Here is a 21086-nt window from a genome sequence, read left to right as displayed (position 1 = left end):
TTTCTTGCGCATTAGGGTTCGAACACTCGAACACCTATACAGATTCTCCTGCACAGTGGCAAATATGTAAATACGGGGTTTACATACCATTTCTTGCGCATTACGGTTCGAACACTCGAAGACCTATACAGATTCCCCTGCACAGTGGCAGATATGTAAATACGGGGTTTACATACCATTTCTTGCGCATTACGGTTCGAACACTCGAACACCTATACGGATTCTCCTGCACAGTGGCAGATATGTAAATACGGGGTTTACATACCATTTCTTGCGCATTACGGTTCGAACACTCGAACACCTATACGGATTCTCCTGCACAGTGGCAGATATGTAAATACGGGGTTTACATACCATTTCTTGCGCATTACGGTTCGAACACTCGAACACCTATACGGATTCTCCTGCACAGTGGCAGATATGTAAATACGTCGTTTACTTACCATTTCTCATGCATTAGGGTTCAAACAGTAGAACACCCTTACGGATTCTCCTACACAGTGGCAGATATGTAAATACGACGTTTACTTGCCATTTCTCATGCATTACGGTTCGAACACTCGAACACCTATACGGATTCTCCTGCACAGTGGCAGATATGTAAATAAGGCTTTTACGTACCATTTCTCATGCATTGGGGTTCGAACACTAGGACACCTATACGGATTCTCCTGCACTGTGGCTGATATGTAAATACGGGGTTTACATACCATTTCTCACGCATTACGGTTCGAACACTCGAACACCTATACGGATTCTCCTGCACAGTGGCAGATATGTAAATACGGGGTTTACATACCATTTCTTGCGCATTACGGTTCGAACACTCGAAGACCTATACGGATTCTCCGGCACAGTGGCAGATATGTAAATACGGGGTTTACATACCATTTCTTGCGCATTACGGTTCGAACACTCGAACACCTATACGGATACTCCTGCACAGTGGCAGATATGTAAATACGGGGTTTACATACCATTTCTTGCGCATTACGGTTCGAACACTCGAACACCTATACGGATTCTCCTGCACAGTGGCAGATATGTAAATACGGGGTTTACATACCATTTCTTGCGCATTACGGTTTGAACACTCGAACACCTATACGGATTCTCCTGCACAGTGACAGATATGTAAATACGGGGTTTACATACCATTTCTTGCGCATTGCGGTTCGAACACTCGAACACCTATACGGATTCTCCTGCACAGTGGCAGATATGTAAATACGGAGTTTACATACCATTTCTTGCGAATTACGGTTTGAACACTCGAACACCTATACGGATTCTCCTGTACAGTGGCAGATATGAAAATACGCAGTTTACATACCATTTCTTGCGCATTACGGTTCGAACACTCGAAGACCTATACGGATTCTCCGACACAGTGGTAGATTTGTAAATACGGGGTTTACATACCATTTCTTGCGCATTACGGTTCGAATACTCGAACACCTATACGGATTCTCCTGCACAGTGGCAGATATGTAAATACGGGTTTTACATACCATTTCTTGCGCATTACGGTTCGAACACTCGAACACCTATACGGATTCTCCTGCACAGTGGTAGATATGTAAATACGGGGTTTACATACCATTTCTTGCGCATTAGGGTTCGAACACTCGAACACCTATACAGATTCTCCTGCACAGTGGCAAATATGTAAATACGGGGTTTACATACCATTTCTTGCGCATTACGGTTCGAACACTCGAAGACCTATACAGATTCCCCTGCACAGTGGCAGATATGTAAATACGGGGTTTACATACCATTTCTTGCGCATTACGGTTCGAACACTCGAACACCTATACGGATTCTCCTGCACAGTGGCAGATATGTAAATACGGGGTTTACATACCATTTCTTGCGCATTACGGTTCGAACACTCGAACACCTATACGGATTCTCCGGCAAAGTGGCAGATATGTAAATACGGGGTTTACAAACCATTTCTTGCGCATTACGGTTCGAACACTCGAACACCTATACGGATTCTCCTGCCCAGTGGCAGATATGTAAATACGGGGTTTACATACCATTTCTTGTGCATTACGGTTCGAACACTCGAACACCTATACGGATTCTCCTGCACAGTGGCAGATATGTAAATACGTCGTTTACTTACCATTTCTCATGCATTAGGGTTCAAACAGTAGAACACCCTTACGGATTCTCCTACACAGTGGCAGATATGTAAATACGACGTTTACTTGCCATTTCTCATGCATTACGGTTCGAACACTCGAACACCTATACGGATTCTCCTGCATAGTGGCAGATATGTAAATAAGGCTTTTACGTACCATTTCTCATGCATTAGGGTTCGAACACTAGGACACCTATACGGATTCTCCTGCACTGTGGCTGATATGTAAATACGGGGTTTACATACCATTTCTCACGCATTACGGTTCGAACACTCGAACACCTATACGGATTCTCCTGCACAGTGGCAGATATGTAAATACGGGGTTTACATACCATTTCTTGCGCATTACGGTTCGAACACTCGAAGACCTATATGGATTCTCCGGCACAGTGGCAGATATGTAAATACGGGGTTTACATACCATTTCTTGCGCATTACGGTTCGAACACTCGAACACCTATACGGATTCTCCTGCACAGTGGCAGATATGTAAATACGGGGTTTACATACCATTTCTTGCGCATTACGGTTCGAACACTCGAACACCTATACGGATTCTCCTGCACAGCGGCAGATATGTAAATACGGGGTTTACATACCATTTCTTGCGCGTTAGGGTTCGAACACTCGAACACCTATACAGATTCTCCTGCACAGTGGCAGATATGTAAATACGGGGTTTACATACCATTTCTTGCGCATTACGGTTCGAACACTCGAAGACCTATACGGATTCTCCTGCACAGTGGCAGATATGTAAATACGGGGTTTACATACCATTTCTTGCGCATTACGGTTCGAACACTCGAACACCAATACGGATTCTCCTGCACAGTGGCAGATATGTAAATACGGGGTTTACATACCATTTCTTGCGCATTACGGTTCGAACACTCGAACACCTATACGGATTCTCCTGCACAGTGGCAGATATGTAAATACGGGGTTTACATACCATTTCTTGCGCAATACGGTTCGAACACTCGAACACCTATACGGATTCTCCTGCACAGTGGCAGATATGTAAATACGGGGTTTACATACCATTTCTTGCGCATTACGGTTCGAACACTCGAAGACCTATACGGATTCTCCGGCACAGTGGCAGATATGTAAATACGGGGTTTACATACCATTTCTTGCGCATTACGGTTCGAACACTCGAACACCTATACGGATACTCCTGCACAGTGGCAGATATGTAAATACGGGGTTTACATACCATTTCTTGCGCATTACGGTTCGAACACTCGAACACCTATACGGATTCTCCTGCACAGTGGCAGATATGTAAATACGGGGTTTACATACCATTTCTTGCGCATTACGGTTTGAACACTCGAACACCTATACGGATTCTCCTGCACAGTGACAGATATGTAAATACGGGGTTTACATACCATTTCTTGCGCATTGCGGTTCGAACACTCGAACACCTATACGGATTCTCCTGCACAGTGGCAGATATGTAAATACGGAGTTTACATACCATTTCTTGCGAATTACGGTTTGAACACTCGAACACCTATACGGATTCTCCTGTACAGTGGCAGATATGAAAATACGCAGTTTACATACCATTTCTTGCGCATTACGGTTCGAACACTCGAAGACCTATACGGATTCTCCGACACAGTGGTAGATTTGTAAATACGGGGTTTACATACCATTTCTTGCGCATTACGGTTCGAATACTCGAACACCTATACGGATTCTCCTGCACAGTGGCAGATATGTAAATACGGGTTTTACATACCATTTCTTGCGCATTACGGTTCGAACACTCGAACACCTATACGGATTCTCCTGCACAGTGGTAGATATGTAAATACGGGGTTTACATACCATTTCTTGCGCATTAGGGTTCGAACACTCGAACACCTATACAGATTCTCCTGCACAGTGGCAAATATGTAAATACGGGGTTTACATACCATTTCTTGCGCATTACGGTTCGAACACTCGAAGACCTATACAGATTCCCCTGCACAGTGGCAGATATGTAAATACGGGGTTTACATACCATTTCTTGCGCATTACGGTTCGAACACTCGAACACCTATACGGATTCTCCTGCACAGTGGCAGATATGTAAATACGGGGTTTACATACCATTTTTTGCGCATTACGGTTCGAACACTCGAACACCTATACGGATTCTCCGGCAAAGTGGCAGATATGTAAATACGGGGTTTACAAACCATTTCTTGCGCATTACGGTTCGAACACTCGAACACCTATACGGATTCTCCTGCCCAGTGGCAGATATGTAAATACGGGGTTTACATACCATTTCTTGTGCATTACGGTTCGAACACTCGAACACCTATACGGATTCTCCTGCACAGTGGCAGATATGTAAATACGTCGTTTACTTACCATTTCTCATGCATTAGGGTTCAAACAGTAGAACACCCTTACGGATTCTCCTACACAGTGGCAGATATGTAAATACGACGTTTACTTGCCATTTCTCATGCATTACGGTTCGAACACTCGAACACCTATACGGATTCTCCTGCATAGTGGCAGATATGTAAATAAGGCTTTTACGTACCATTTCTCATGCATTAGGGTTCGAACACTAGGACACCTATACGGATTCTCCTGCACTGTGGCTGATATGTAAATACGGGGTTTACATACCATTTCTCACGCATTACGGTTCGAACACTCGAACACCTATACGGATTCTCCTGCACAGTGGCAGATATGTAAATACGGGGTTTACATACCATTTCTTGCGCATTACGGTTCGAACACTCGAAGACCTATATGGATTCTCCGGCACAGTGGCAGATATGTAAATACGGGGTTTACATACCATTTCTTGCGCATTACGGTTCGAACACTCGAACACCTATACGGATTCTCCTGCACAGTGGCAGATATGTAAATACGGGGTTTACATACCATTTCTTGCGCATTACGGTTCGAACACTCGAACACCTATACGGATTCTCCTGCACAGCGGCAGATATGTAAATACGGGGTTTACATACCATTTCTTGCGCGTTAGGGTTCGAACACTCGAACACCTATACAGATTCTCCTGCACAGTGGCAGATATGTAAATACGGGGTTTACATACCATTTCTTGCGCATTACGGTTCGAACACTCGAAGACCTATACGGATTCTCCTGCACAGTGGCAGATATGTAAATACGGGGTTTACATACCATTTCTTGCGCATTACGGTTCGAACACTCGAACACCAATACGGATTCTCCTGCACAGTGGCAGATATGTAAATACGGGGTTTACATACCATTTCTTGCGCATTACGGTTCGAACACTCGAACACCTATACGGATTCTCCTGCACAGTGGCAGATATGTAAATACGGGGTTTACATACCATTTCTTGCGCAATACGGTTCGAACACTCGAACACCTATACGGATTCTCCTGCACAGTGGCAGATATGTAAATACGGGGTTTACATACCATTTCTTGCGCATTACGGTTTGAACACTCTAACACCTATACGGATTCTCCTGCACAGTGACAGATATGTAAATACGGGGTTTACATACCATTTCTTGCGCATTGCGGTTCGAACACTCGAACACCTATACGGATTCTCCTGCACAGTGGCAGATATGTAAATACGGAGTTTACATACCATTTCTTGCGAATTACGGTTTGAACACTCGAACACCTATACGGATTCTCCTGTACAGTGGCAGATATGAAAATACGCGGTTTACATACCATTTCTTGCGCATTACGGTTCGAACACTCGAAGACCTATACGGATTCTCCGACACAGTGGTAGATTTGTAAATACGGGGTTTACATACCATTTCTTGCGCATTACGGTTCGAATACTCGAACACCTATACGGATTCTCCTGCATAGTGGCAGATATGTAAATACGGGTTTTACATACCATTTCTTGCGCATTACGGTTCGAACACTCGAACACCTATACGGATTCTCCTGCACAGTGGCAGATATGTAAATACGGGGTTTACATACCATTTCTTGCGCATTAGGGTTCGAACACTCGAACACCTATACAGATTCTCCTGCACAGTGGCATATATGTAAATACGGGGTTTACATACCATTTCTTGCGCATTACGGTTCGAACACTCGAAGACCTATACAGATTCTCCTGCACAGTGGCAGATATGTAAATACGGGGTTTACATACCATTTCTTGCGCATTACGGTTCGAACACTCGAACACCTATACGGATTCTCCTGCACAGTGGCAGATATGTAAATACGGGGTTTACATACCATTTCTTGCGCATTACGGTTCGAACACTCGAACACCTATACGGATTCTCCGGCACAGTGGCAGATATGTAAATACGGGGTTTACATACCATTTCTTGTGCATTACGGTTCCAACACTCGAACACCTATACGGATTCTCCTGCACAGTGGCAGATATGTAAATACGGGGTTTACATACCATTTCTTGCGCATTACGGTTCGAACACTCGAAGACCTATATGGATTCTCCGGCACAGTGGCAGATATGTAAATACGGGGTTTACATACCATTTCTCACGCATTACGGTTCGAACACTCGAACACCTATACGGATTCTCCTGCACAGTGGCAGATATGTAAATACGGGGTTTACATACCATTTCTTGCGCATTACGGTTCGAACACTCGAAGACCTATATGGATTCTCCGGCACAGTGGCAGATATGTAAATACGGGGTTTACATACCATTTCTTGCGCATTACGGTTCGAACACTCGAACACCTATACGGATTCTCCTGCACAGTGGCAGATATGTAAATACGGGGTTTACATACCATTTCTTGCGCATTACGGTTCGAACACTCGAACACCTATACGGATTCTCCTGCACAGTGGCAGATATGTAAATACGGGGTTTACATACCATTTCTTGCGCGTTAGGGTTCGAACACTCGAACACCTATACAGATTCTCCTGCACAGTGGCAGATATGTAAATACGGGGTTTACATACCATTTCTTGCGCATTACGGTTCGAACACTCGAAGACCTATACGGATTCTCCTGCACAGTGGCAGATATGTAAATACGGGGTTTACATACCATTTCTTGCGCATTACGGTTCGAACACTCGAACACCAATACGGATTCTCCTGCACAGTGGCAGATATGTAAATACGGGGTTTACATACCATTTCTTGCGCATTACGGTTCGAACACTCGAACACCTATACGGATTCTCCTGCACAGTGGCAGATATGTAAATACGGGGTTTACATACCATTTCTTGCGCATTACGGTTCGAACACTCGAACACCTATACGGATTCTCCGGCACAGTGGCAGATATGTAAATACGGGGTTTACAAACCATTTCTTGCGCATTACGGTTCGAACACTCGAACACCTATACGGATTCTCCTGCCCAGTGGCAGATATGTAAATACGGGGTTTACATACCATTTCTTGTGCATTACGGTTCGAACACTCGAACACCTATACGGATTCTCCTGCAAAGTGGCAGATATGTAAATACGTCGTTTACTTACCATTTCTCATGCATTAGGGTTCAAACAGTAGAACACCTTTACGGATTCTCCTACACAGTGGCAGATATGTAAATACGACGTTTACTTGCCATTTCTCATGCATTACGGTTCGAACACTCGAACACCTATACGGATTCTCCTGCACAGTGGCAGATATGTAAATAAGGCTTTTACGTACCATTTCTCATGCATTAGGGTTCGAACACTAGGACACCTATACGGATTCTCCTGCACTGTGGCTGATATGTAAATACGGGGTTTACATACCATTTCTCACGCATTACGGTTCGAACACTCGAACACCTCTACGGATTCTCCTGCACAGTGGCAGATATGTAAATACGGGGTTTACATACCATTTCTCACGCATTACGGTTCGAACGCTCGAACACCAATACGGATTCTCCTGCACAGTGGCAGATATGTAAATACGGGGTTTACATACCATTTCTTGCGCATTACGGTTCGAACACTCGAACACCTATACGGATTCTCCTGCACAGTGGCAGATATGTAAATATGGGGTTTACATACCATTTCTTGCGCATTAGGGTTCGAACACTCGAACACCTATACGGATTCTCCTGCACAGTGGCAGTTATGTAAATACGGGGTTTACATACCATTTCTTGCGCATTACGGTTCGAACACTCGAACACCTATACGGATTCTCCTGCACAGTGGCAGATATGTAAATACGTCGTTTACTTACCATTTCTCATGCATTAGGGTTCAAACGGTAGAACACCCTTACGGATTCTCCTACACAGTGGCAGATATGTAAATACGACGTTTACTTGCCATTTCTCATGCATTACGGTTCGAACACTCGAACACCTATACGGATTCTCCTGTACAGTGGCAGATATGTAAATAAGGCTTTTACGTACCATTTCTCATGCATTAGGGTTCGAACACTAGGACACCTATACGGATTCTCCTGCACTGTGGCTGATACGTAAATACGGGGTTTACATACCATTTCTCACGCATTACGGTTCGAACACTCGAACACCTATACGGATTCTCCTGCACAGTGGCAGATATGTAAATACGGGGTTTACATACCATTTCTTGCGCATTACGGTTCGAACACTCGAAGACCTATATGGATTCTCCGGCACAGTGGCAGATATGTAAATACGGGGTTTACATACCATTTCTTGCGCATTACGGTTCGAACACTCGAACACCTATACGGATTCTCCTGCACAGTGGCAGATATGTAAATACGGGGTTTACATACCATTTCTTGCGCATTACGGTTCGAACACTCGAACACCTATACGGATTCTCCTGCACAGTGGCAGATATGTAAATACGGGGTTTACATACCATTTCTTGCGCATTAGGGTTCGAACACTCGAACACCTATACAGATTCTCCTGCACAGTGGCAGATATGTAAATACGGGGTTTACATACCATTTCTTGCGCATTACGGTTCGAACACTCGAAGACCTATACGGATTCTCCTGCACAGTGGCAGATATGTAAATACGGGGTTTACATACCATTTCTTGCGCATTACGGTTCGAACACTCGAACACCAATACGGATTCTCCTGCACAGTGGCAGATATGTAAATACGGGGTTTACATACCATTTCTTGCGCATTACGGTTCGAACACTCGAACACCTATACGGATTATCCTGCACAGTGGCAGATATGTAAATATGGGGTTTACATACCATTTCTTGCGCATTAGGGTTCGAACACTCGAACACCTATACAGATTCTCCTGCACAGTGGCAGATATGTAAATACGGGATTTACATACCATTTCTTGCGCATTACGGTTCGAACACTCGAAGACCTATACGGATTCTCCGGCACAGTGGCAGATATGTAAATACGGGGTTTACAAACCATTTCTTGCACATTAGGGTTCGAACACTCGAACACCTATACGGATTCTCCTGCACAGTGGCAGATATGTAAATAAGGCTTTTACGTACCATTTCTCATGCATTAGGGTTCGAACACTAGGACACCTATACGGATTCTCCTGCACTGTGGCTGATATGTAAATACGGGGTTTACATACCATTTCTCACGCATTATGGTTCGAACACTCGAACACCTATACGGATTCTCCTGCACAGTGGCAGATATGTAAATACGGGGTTTACATACCATTTCTTGCGCATTACGGTTCGAACACTCGAAGACCTATATGGATTCTCCGGCACAGTGGCAGATATGTAAGTACGGGGTTTACATACCATTTCTTGCGCATTACGGTTCGAACACTCGAAGACCTATACGGATTCTCCTGCACAGTGGCAGATATGTAAATACAGGGTTTACATACCATTTCTTGCGCATTACGGTTCGAACACTCGAACACCAATACGGATTCTCCTGCACAGTGGCAGATATGTAAATACGGGGTTTACATACCATTTCTTGCGCATTACGGTTCGAACACTCGAACACCTATACGGATTATCCTGCACAGTGGCAGATATGTAAATATGGGGTTTACATACCATTTCTTGCGAATTACGGTTCGAACACTCGAACACCTATACGGATTCTCCTGTACAGTGGCAGATATGAAAATACGCGGTTTACATACCATTTCTTGCGCATTACGGTTCGAACACTCGAAGACCTATACGGATTCTCCGACACAGTGGTAGATTTGTAAATACGGGGTTTACATACCATTTCTTGCGCATTACGGTTCGAATACTCGAACACCTATACGGATTCTCCTGCATAGTGGCAGATATGTAAATACGGGGTTTACATACCATTTCTTGCGCATTACGGTTCGAACACTCGAAGACCTATATGGATTCTCCGGCACAGTGGCAGATATGTAAATACGGGGTTTACATACCATTTCTTGCGCATTACGGTTCGAACACTCGAAGAACTATATGGATTCTCCGGCACAGTGGCAGATATGTAAATACGGGGTTTACATACCATTTCTTGCGCATTACGGTTCGAACACTCGAACACCTATACGGATTCTCCTGCACAGTGGCAGATATGTAAATACGGGGTTTACATACCATTTCTTGCGCATTAGGGTTCGAACACTAGAACACCTATACAGATTCTCCTGCACAGTGGCAGATATGTAAATACGGGATTTACATGCCATTTCTTGCGCATTACGGTTCGAACACTCGAAGACCTATACGGATTCTCCGGCACAGTGGCAGATATGTAAATACGGGGTTTACAAACCATTTCTTGCGCATTACGGTTCGAACACTCGAACACCTATACGGATTCTCCTGCACAGTGGCAGATATGTAAATACGGGGTTTACATACCATTTCTTGCGCATTACGGTTCGAACACCCGAAGACCTATACGGATTCTCCTGCACAGTGGCAGATATGTAAATACGGGGTTTACATACCATTTCTTGCGCATTACGGTTCGAACACTCGAACACCTATACGGATTCTCCTGCACAGTGGCAGATATGTAAATACGTCGTTTACTTACCATTTCTCATGCATTAGGGTTCAAACAGAAGAACACCCTTACGGATTCTCCTACACAGTGGCAGATATGTAAATACGACGTTTACTTGCCATTTCTCATGCATTACGGTTCGAACACTCGAACACCTATACGGATTCTCCTGCACAGTGGCAGATATGTAAATACGTCGTTTACTTACCATTTCTCATGCATTAGGGTTCAAACAGAAGAACACCCTTACGGATTCTCCTACACAGTGGCAGATATGTAAATACGACGTTTACTTGCCATTTCTCATGCATTACGGTTCGAACACTCGAACACCTATACGGATTCTCATGTACAGTGGCAGATATGTAAATAAGGCTTTTACGTACCATTTCTCATGCATTACGGTTCGAACACTCGAACACCTATACGGATTCTCCTGCACTGTGGCTGATACGTAAATACGGGGTTTACATACCATTTCTCACGCATTACGGTTCGAACACTCGAACACCTATACGGATTCTCCTGCACAGTGGCAGATATGTAAATACGGGGTTTACATACCATTTCTTGCGCATTACGGTTCGAACACTCGAAGACCTATATGGATTCTCCGGCACAGTGGCAGATATGTAAATACGGGGTTTACATACCATTTCTTGCGCATTACGGTTCGAACACTCGAACACCTATACGGATTCTCCTGCACAGTGGCAGATATGTAAATACGGGGTTTACATACCATTTCTTGCGCATTACGGTTCGAACACTCGAACACCTATACGGATTCTCCTGCACAGTGGCAGATATGTAAATACGGGGTTTACATACCATTTCTTGCGCATTAGGGTTCGAACACTCGAACACCTATACAGATTCTCCTGCACAGTGGCAGATATGTAAATACGGGGTTTACATACCATTTCTTGCGCATTACGGTTCGAACACTCGAAGACCTATACGGATTCTCCTGCACAGTGGCAGATATGTAAATACGGGGTTTACATACCATTTCTTGCGCATTACGGTTCGAACACTCGAACACCAATACGGATTCTCCTGCACAGTGGCAGATATGTAAATACGGGGTTTACATACCATTTCTTGCGCATTACGGTTCGAACACTCGAACACCTATACGGATTATCCTGCACAGTGGCAGATATGTAAATATGGGGTTTACATACCATTTCTTGCGCATTAGGGTTCGAACACTCGAACACCTATACAGATTCTCCTGCACAGTGGCAGATATGTAAATACGGGATTTACATACCATTTCTTGCGCATTACGGTTCGAACACTCGAAGACCTATACGGATTCTCCGGCACAGTGGCAGATATGTAAATACGGGGTTTACAAACCATTTCTTGCACATTAGGGTTCGAACACTCGAACACCTATACGGATTCTCCTGCACAGTGGCAGATATGTAAATAAGGCTTTTACGTACCATTTCTCATGCATTAGGGTTCGAACACTAGGACACCTATACGGATTCTCCTGCACTGTGGCTGATATGTAAATACGGGGTTTACATACCATTTCTCACGCATTACGGTTCGAACACTCGAACACCTATACGGATTCTCCTGCACAGTGGCAGATATGTAAATACGGGGTTTACATACCATTTCTTGCGCATTACGGTTCGAACACTCGAAGACCTATATGGATTCTCCGGCACAGTGGCAGATATGTAAGTACGGGGTTTACATACCATTTCTTGCGCATTACGGTTCGAACACTCGAAGACCTATACGGATTCTCCTGCACAGTGGCAGATATGTAAATACAGGGTTTACATACCATTTCTTGCGCATTACGGTTCGAACACTCGAACACCAATACGGATTCTCCTGCACAGTGGCAGATATGTAAATACGGGGTTTACATACCATTTCTTGCGCATTACGGTTCGAACACTCGAACACCTATACGGATTATCCTGCACAGTGGCAGATATGTAAATATGGGGTTTACATACCATTTCTTGCGAATTACGGTTCGAACACTCGAACACCTATACGGATTCTCCTGTACAGTGGCAGATATGAAAATACGCGGTTTACATACCATTTCTTGCGCATTACGGTTCGAACACTCGAAGACCTATACGGATTCTCCGACACAGTGGTAGATTTGTAAATACGGGGTTTACATACCATTTCTTGCGCATTACGGTTCGAATACTCGAACACCTATACGGATTCTCCTGCATAGTGGCAGATATGTAAATACGGGGTTTACATACCATTTCTTGCGCATTACGGTTCGAACACTCGAAGACCTATATGGATTCTCCGGCACAGTGGCAGATATGTAAATACGGGGTTTACATACCATTTCTTGCGCATTACGGTTCGAACACTCGAAGAACTATATGGATTCTCCGGCACAGTGGCAGATATGTAAATACGGGGTTTACATACCATTTCTTGCGCATTACGGTTCGAACACTCGAACACCTATACGGATTCTCCTGCACAGTGGCAGATATGTAAATACGGGGTTTACATACCATTTCTTGCGCATTAGGGTTCGAACACTAGAACACCTATACAGATTCTCCTGCACAGTGGCAGATATGTAAATACGGGATTTACATGCCATTTCTTGCGCATTACGGTTCGAACACTCGAAGACCTATACGGATTCTCCGGCACAGTGGCAGATATGTAAATACGGGGTTTACAAACCATTTCTTGCGCATTACGGTTCGAACACTCGAACACCTATACGGATTCTCCTGCACAGTGGCAGATATGTAAATACGGGGTTTACATACCATTTCTTGCGCATTACGGTTCGAACACCCGAAGACCTATACGGATTCTCCTGCACAGTGGCAGATATGTAAATACGGGGTTTACATACCATTTCTTGCGCATTACGGTTCGAACACTCGAACACCTATACGGATTCTCCTGCACAGTGGCAGATATGTAAATACGTCGTTTACTTTCCATTTCTCATGCATTAGGGTTCAAACAGAAGAACACCCTTACGGATTCTCCTACACAGTGGCAGATATGTAAATACGACGTTTACTTGCCATTTCTCATGCATTACGGTTCGAACACTCGAACACCTATACGGATTCTCCTGCACAGTGGCAGATATGTAAATACGTCGTTTACTTACCATTTCTCATGCATTAGGGTTCAAACAGAAGAACACCCTTACGGATTCTCCTACACAGTGGCAGATATGTAAATACGACGTTTACTTGCCATTTCTCATGCATTACGGTTCGAACACTCGAACACCTATACGGATTCTCCTGTACAGTGGCAGATATGTAAATAAGGCTTTTACGTACCATTTCTCATGCATTACGGTTCGAACACTCGAACACCTATACGGATTCTCCTGCACAGTGGCAGATATGTAAATACGGGTTTACATACCATTTCTTGCGCATTACGGTTCAAACACCCGAAGACCTATACGGATTCTCCTGCACAGTGGCAGATATGTAAATACGGGGTTTACATACCATTTCTTGCGCATTACGGTTCGAACACTCGAACACCTACACGGATTCTCCTGCACAGTGGCAGATATGTAAATACGGGGTTTACATACCATTTCTTGCGCATTAGGGTTCGAACACTAGAACACCTATACAGATTCTCCTGCACAGTGGCAGATATGTAAACACGGGATTTACATACCATTTCTTGCGCATTACGGTTCGAACACTCGAAGACCTATACGGATTCTCCGGCACAATGGCAGATATGTAAATACGGGCTTTACAAACCATTTCTTGCGCATTACGGTTCGAACACTCGAACACCTATACGGATTCTCCTGCACAGTGGCAGATATGTAAATACGGGGTTTACATACCATTTCTTGCGCATTACGGTTCGAACACCCGAAGACCTATACGGATTCTCCTGCACAGTGGCAGATATGTAAATACGGGGTTTACATACCATTTCTTGCGCATTACGGTTCGAACACTCGAAGACCTATATGGATTCTCCGGCACAGTGGCAGATATGTAAATACGGGGTTTACATACCATTTCTTGCGCATTACGGTTCGAACACTCGAACACCTATACGGATTCTCCTGCACAGTGGCAGATATGTAAATACGGGGTTTACATACCATTTCTTGCGCATTACGGTTCGAACACTCGAACACCTATACGGATTCTCCTGCACAGTGGCAGATATGTAAATACGGGGTTTACATACCATTTCTTGCGCATTAGGGTTCGAACACTCGAACACCTATACAGATTCTCCTGCACAGTGGCAGATATGTAAATACGGGGTTTACATACCATTTCTTGCGCATTACGGTTCGAACACTCGAAGACCTATACGGATTCTCCTGCACAGTGGCAGATATGTAAATACGGGGTTTACATACCATTTCTTGCGCATTACGGTTCGAACACTCGAACACCAATACGGATTCTCCTGCACAGTGGCAGATATGTAAATACGGGGTTTACATACCATTTCTTGCGCATTACGGTTCGAACACTCGAACACCTATACGGATTATCCTGCACAGTGGCAGATATGTAAATATGGGGTTTACATACCATTTCTTGCGCATTAGGGTTCGAACACTCGAACACCTATACAGATTCTCCTGCACAGTGGCAGATATGTAAATACGGGATTTACATACCATTTCTTGCGCATTACGGTTCGAACACTCGAAGACCTATACGGATTCTCCGGCACAGTGGCAGATATGTAAATACGGGGTTTACAAACCATTTCTTGCACATTAGGGTTCGAACACTCGAACACCTATACGGATTCTCCTGCACAGTGGCAGATATGTAAATAAGGCTTTTACGTACCATTTCTCATGCATTAGGGTTCGAACACTAGGACACCTATACGGATTCTCCTGCACTGTGGCTGATATGTAAATACGGGGTTTACATACCATTTCTCACGCATTACGGTTCGAACACTCGAACACCTATACGGATTCTCCTGCACAGTGGCAGATATGTAAATACGGGGTTTACATACCATTTCTTGCGCATTACGGTTCGAACACTCGAAGACCTATATGGATTCTCCGGCACAGTGGCAGATATGTAAGTACGGGGTTTACATACCATTTCTTGCGCATTACGGTTCGAACACTCGAAGACCTATACGGATTCTCCTGCACAGTGGCAGATATGTAAATACAGGGTTTACATACCATTTCTTGCGCATTACGGTTCGAACACTCGAACACCAATACGGATTCTCCTGCACAGTGGCAGATATGTAAATACGGGGTTTACATACCATTTCTTGCGCATTACGGTTCGAACACTCGAACACCTATACGGATTATCCTGCACAGTGGCAGATATGTAAATATGGGGTTTACATACCATTTCTTGCGAATTACGGTTCGAACACTCGAACACCTATACGGATTCTCCTGTACAGTGGCAGATATGAAAATACGCGGTTTACATACCATTTCTTGCGCATTACGGTTCGAACACTCGAAGACCTATACGGATTCTCCGACACAGTGGTAGATTTGTAAATACGGGGTTTACATACCATTTCTTGCGCATTACGGTTCGAATACTCGAACACCTATACGGATTCTCCTGCATAGTGGCAGATATGTAAATACGGGGTTTACATACCATTTCTTGCGCATTACGGTTCGAACACTCGAAGACCTATATGGATTCTCCGGCACAGTGGCAGATATGTAAATACGGGGTTTACATACCATTTCTTGCGCATTACGGTTCGAACACTCGAAGAACTATATGGATTCTCCGGCACAGTGGCAGATATGTAAATACGGGGTTTACATACCATTTCTTGCGCATTACGGTTCGAACACTCGAACACCTATACGGATTCTCCTGCACAGTGGCAGATATGTAAATACGGGGTTTACATACCATTTCTTGCGCATTAGGGTTCGAACACTAGAACACCTATACAGATTCTCCTGCACAGTGGCAGATATGTAAATACGGGATTTACATGCCATTTCTTGCGCATTACGGTTCGAACACTCGAAGACCTATACGGATTCTCCGGCACAGTGGCAGATATGTAAATACGGGGTTTACAAACCATTTCTTGCGCATTACGGTTCGAACACTCGAACACCTATACGGATTCTCTTGCACAGTGGCAGATATGTAAATACGGGGTTTACATACCATTTCTTGCGCATTACGGTTCGAACACCCGAAGACCTATACGGATTCTCCTGCACAGTGGCAGATATGTAAATACGGGGTTTACATACCATTTCTTGCGCATTACGGTTCGAACACTCGAACACCTATACGGATTCTCCTGCACAGTGGCAGATATGTAAATACGTCGTTTACTTACCATTTCTCATGCATTAGGGTTCAAACAGAAGAACACCCTTACGGATTCTCCTACACAGTGGCAGATATGTAAATACGACGTTTACTTGCCATTTCTCATGCATTACGGTTCGAACACTCGAACACCTATACGGATTCTCCTGCACAGTGGCAGATATGTAAATACGTCGTTTACTTACCATTTCTCATGCATTAGGGTTCAAACAGAAGAACACCCTTACGGATTCTCCTACACAGTGGCAGATATGTAAATACGACGTTTACTTGCCATTTCTCATGCATTACGGTTCGAACACTCGAACACCTATACGGATTCTCCAGTACAGTGGCAGATATGTAAATAAGGCTTTTACGTACCATTTCTCATGCATTACGGTTCGAACACTCGAACACCTATACGGATTCTCCTGCACAGTGGCAGATATGTAAATACGGGTTTACATACCATTTCTTGCGCATTACGGTTCAAACACCCGAAGACCTATACGGATTCTCCTGCACAGTGGCAGATATGTAAATACGGGGTTTACATACCATTTCTTGCGCATTACGGTTCGAACACTCGAACACCTACACGGATTCTCCTGCACAGTGGCAGATATGTAAATACGGGGTTTACATACCATTTCTTGCGCATTAGGGTTCGAACACTAGAACACCTATACAGATTCTCCTGCACAGTGGCAGATATGTAAATACGGGATTTACATACCATTTCTTGCGCATTACGGTTCGAACACTCGAAGACCTATACGGATTCTCCGGCACAATGGCAGATATGTAAATACGGGCTTTACAAACCATTTCTTGCGCATTACGGTTCGAACACTCGAACACCTATACGGATTCTCCTGCACAGTGGCAGATATGTAAATACGGGGTTTACATACCATTTCTTGCGCATTACGGTTCGAACACCCGAAGACCTATACGGATTCTCCTGCACAGTGGCAGATATGTAAATACGGGGTTTACATACCATTTCTTGCGCATTACGGTTCGAACACTCGAACACCTATACGGATTCTCCTGCACAGTGGCAGATATGTAAATACGGGGTTTACATACCATTTCTTGCGCATTAGGGTTCGAACACTCGAACACCTATACGGATTCTCCTGCACAGTGGCAGATATGTAAATACGGGGTTTACATACCATTTCTTGCGCATTACGGTTCGAACACTCGAACACCTATACGGATTCTCCTGCACAGTGGCAGATATGTAAATACGTCGTTTACTTACCATTTCTCATGCATTAGGGTTCAAACAGAAGAACACCCTTACGGATTCTCCTACACAGTGGCAGATATGTAAATACGACGTTTACTTGCCATTTCTCATGCATTACGGTTCGAACACTCGAACACCTATACGGATTCTCCTGCACAGTGGCAGATATGTAAATAAGGCTTTTACGTACCATTTCTCATGCATTACGGTTCGAACACTCGAACACCTATACGGATTCTCCTGCACAGTGGCAGATATGTAAATACGGGGTTTACATACCATTTCTTGCGCATTACGGTTCGAACACCCGAAGACCTATACGGATTCTCCTGCACAGTGGCAGATATGTAAATACGGGGTTTACATACCATTTCTTGCGCATTACGGTTCGAACACTCGAACACCTATACGGATTCTCCTGCACAGTGGCAGATATGTAAATACGGGGTTTACATACCATTTCTTGCGCATTACGGTTCGAACACCCGAAGACCTATACGGATTCTCCTGCACAGTGGCAGATATGTAAATACGGGGTTTACATACCATTTCTTGCGCATTACGGTTTGAACACTCGAACACATATACGGATTCTCCTGCACAGTGGCAGATATGTAAATACGGGGTTTACATACCATTTCTTGCGCATTAGGGTTCGAACACTCGAACACCTATACGGATTCTACTGCACAGTGGCAGATATGTAAATACGGGGTTTACATACCATTTCTTGCGCATTACGGTTCGAACACTCGAACACTTATACGGATTCTCCTGCACAGTGGCAGATATGTAAATACGTCGTTTACTTACCATTTCTCATGCATTAGGGTTCAAACAGAAGAACACCCTTACGGATTCTCCTACACAGTGGCAGATATGTAAATACGACGTTTACTTGCCATTTCTCATGCATTACGGTTCGAACACTCGAACACCTATACGGATTCTCCTGCACAGTGGCAGATATGTAAATGAGGCTTTTACGTACCATTTCTCATGCATTACGGTTCGAACACTCGAACACCTACACGGATTCTCCTGCACAGTGGCAGATATGTAAATACGGGGTTTACATACCATTTCTTGCGCATTACGGTTCGAACACCCGAAGACCTATACGGATTCTCCTGCACAGTGGCAGATATGTAAATACGGGGTTTACATACCATTTCTTGCGCATTACGGTTCGAACACTCGAACACCTATACGGCTTCTCCGGCACAGTGGCAGATATGTAAATACGGGGTTTACAAACCATTTCTTGCGCATTACGGTTCGAACTCTCGAACACCTATACGGATTCTCCTGCACAGTGGCAGATATGTAAATACGGGGTTTACATACCATTTCTTGCGCATTAGGGTTCGAACACTCGAACACCTATACGGATTCTCCTGCACAGTGGCAGATATGTAAATACGGGGTTTACATACCATTTCTTGCGCATTACGGTTCGAACACTCGAACACCTATACGGATTCTCCTGCACAGTGGCAGATATGTAAATACGTCGTTTACTTACCATTTCTCATGCATTAGGGTTCAAACAGAAGAACACCCTTACGGATTCTCCTACACAGTGGCAGATATGTAAATACGACGTTTACTTGCCATTTCTCATGCATTACGGTTCGAACACTCGAACACCTATACGGATTCTCCTGCACAGTGGCAGATATGTAAATGAGGCTTTTACGTACCATTTCTCATGCATTACGGTTCGAACACTCGAACACCTACACGGATTCTCCTGCACAGTGGCAGATATGTAAATACGGGGTTTACATACCATTTCTTGCGCATTACGGTTCGAACACCCGAAGACCTATACGGATTCTCCTGCACAGTGGCAGATATGTAAATACGGGGTTTACATACCATTTCTTGCGCATTACGGTTCGAACACTCGAACACCTATACGGCTTCTCCGGCACAGTGGCAGATATGTAAATACGGGGTTTACAAACCATTTCTTGCGCATTACGGTTCGAACTCTCGAACACCTATACGGATTCTCCTGCACAGTGGCAGATATGTAAATACGGGGTTTACATACCATTTCTTGCGCATTAGGGTTCGAACACTCGAACACCTATACGGATTCTCCTGCACAGTGGCAGATATGTAAATACGGGGTTTACATACCATTTCTTGCGCATTACGGTTCGAACACTCGAACACCTATACGGATTCTCCTGCACAGTGGCAGATATGTAAATACGTCGTTTACTTACCATTTCTCATGCATTAGGGTTCAAACAGAAGAACACCCTTACGGATTCTCCTACACAGTGGCAGATATGTAAATACGACGTTTACTTGCCATTTCTCATGCATTACGGTTCGAACACTCGAACACCTATACGGATTCTCCTGCACAGTGGCAGATATGTAAATAAGGCTTTTACG

Source organism: Camellia sinensis, chromosome 6 (genome assembly GCF_055761805.1).
Source record: "Camellia sinensis isolate YWXY chromosome 6, ASM5576180v1, whole genome shotgun sequence".
In the NCBI taxonomy this organism is placed as follows: Eukaryota; Viridiplantae; Streptophyta; class Magnoliopsida; order Ericales; family Theaceae; genus Camellia; species Camellia sinensis.
Note: the sequence above shows the minus strand (reverse complement) of the source record.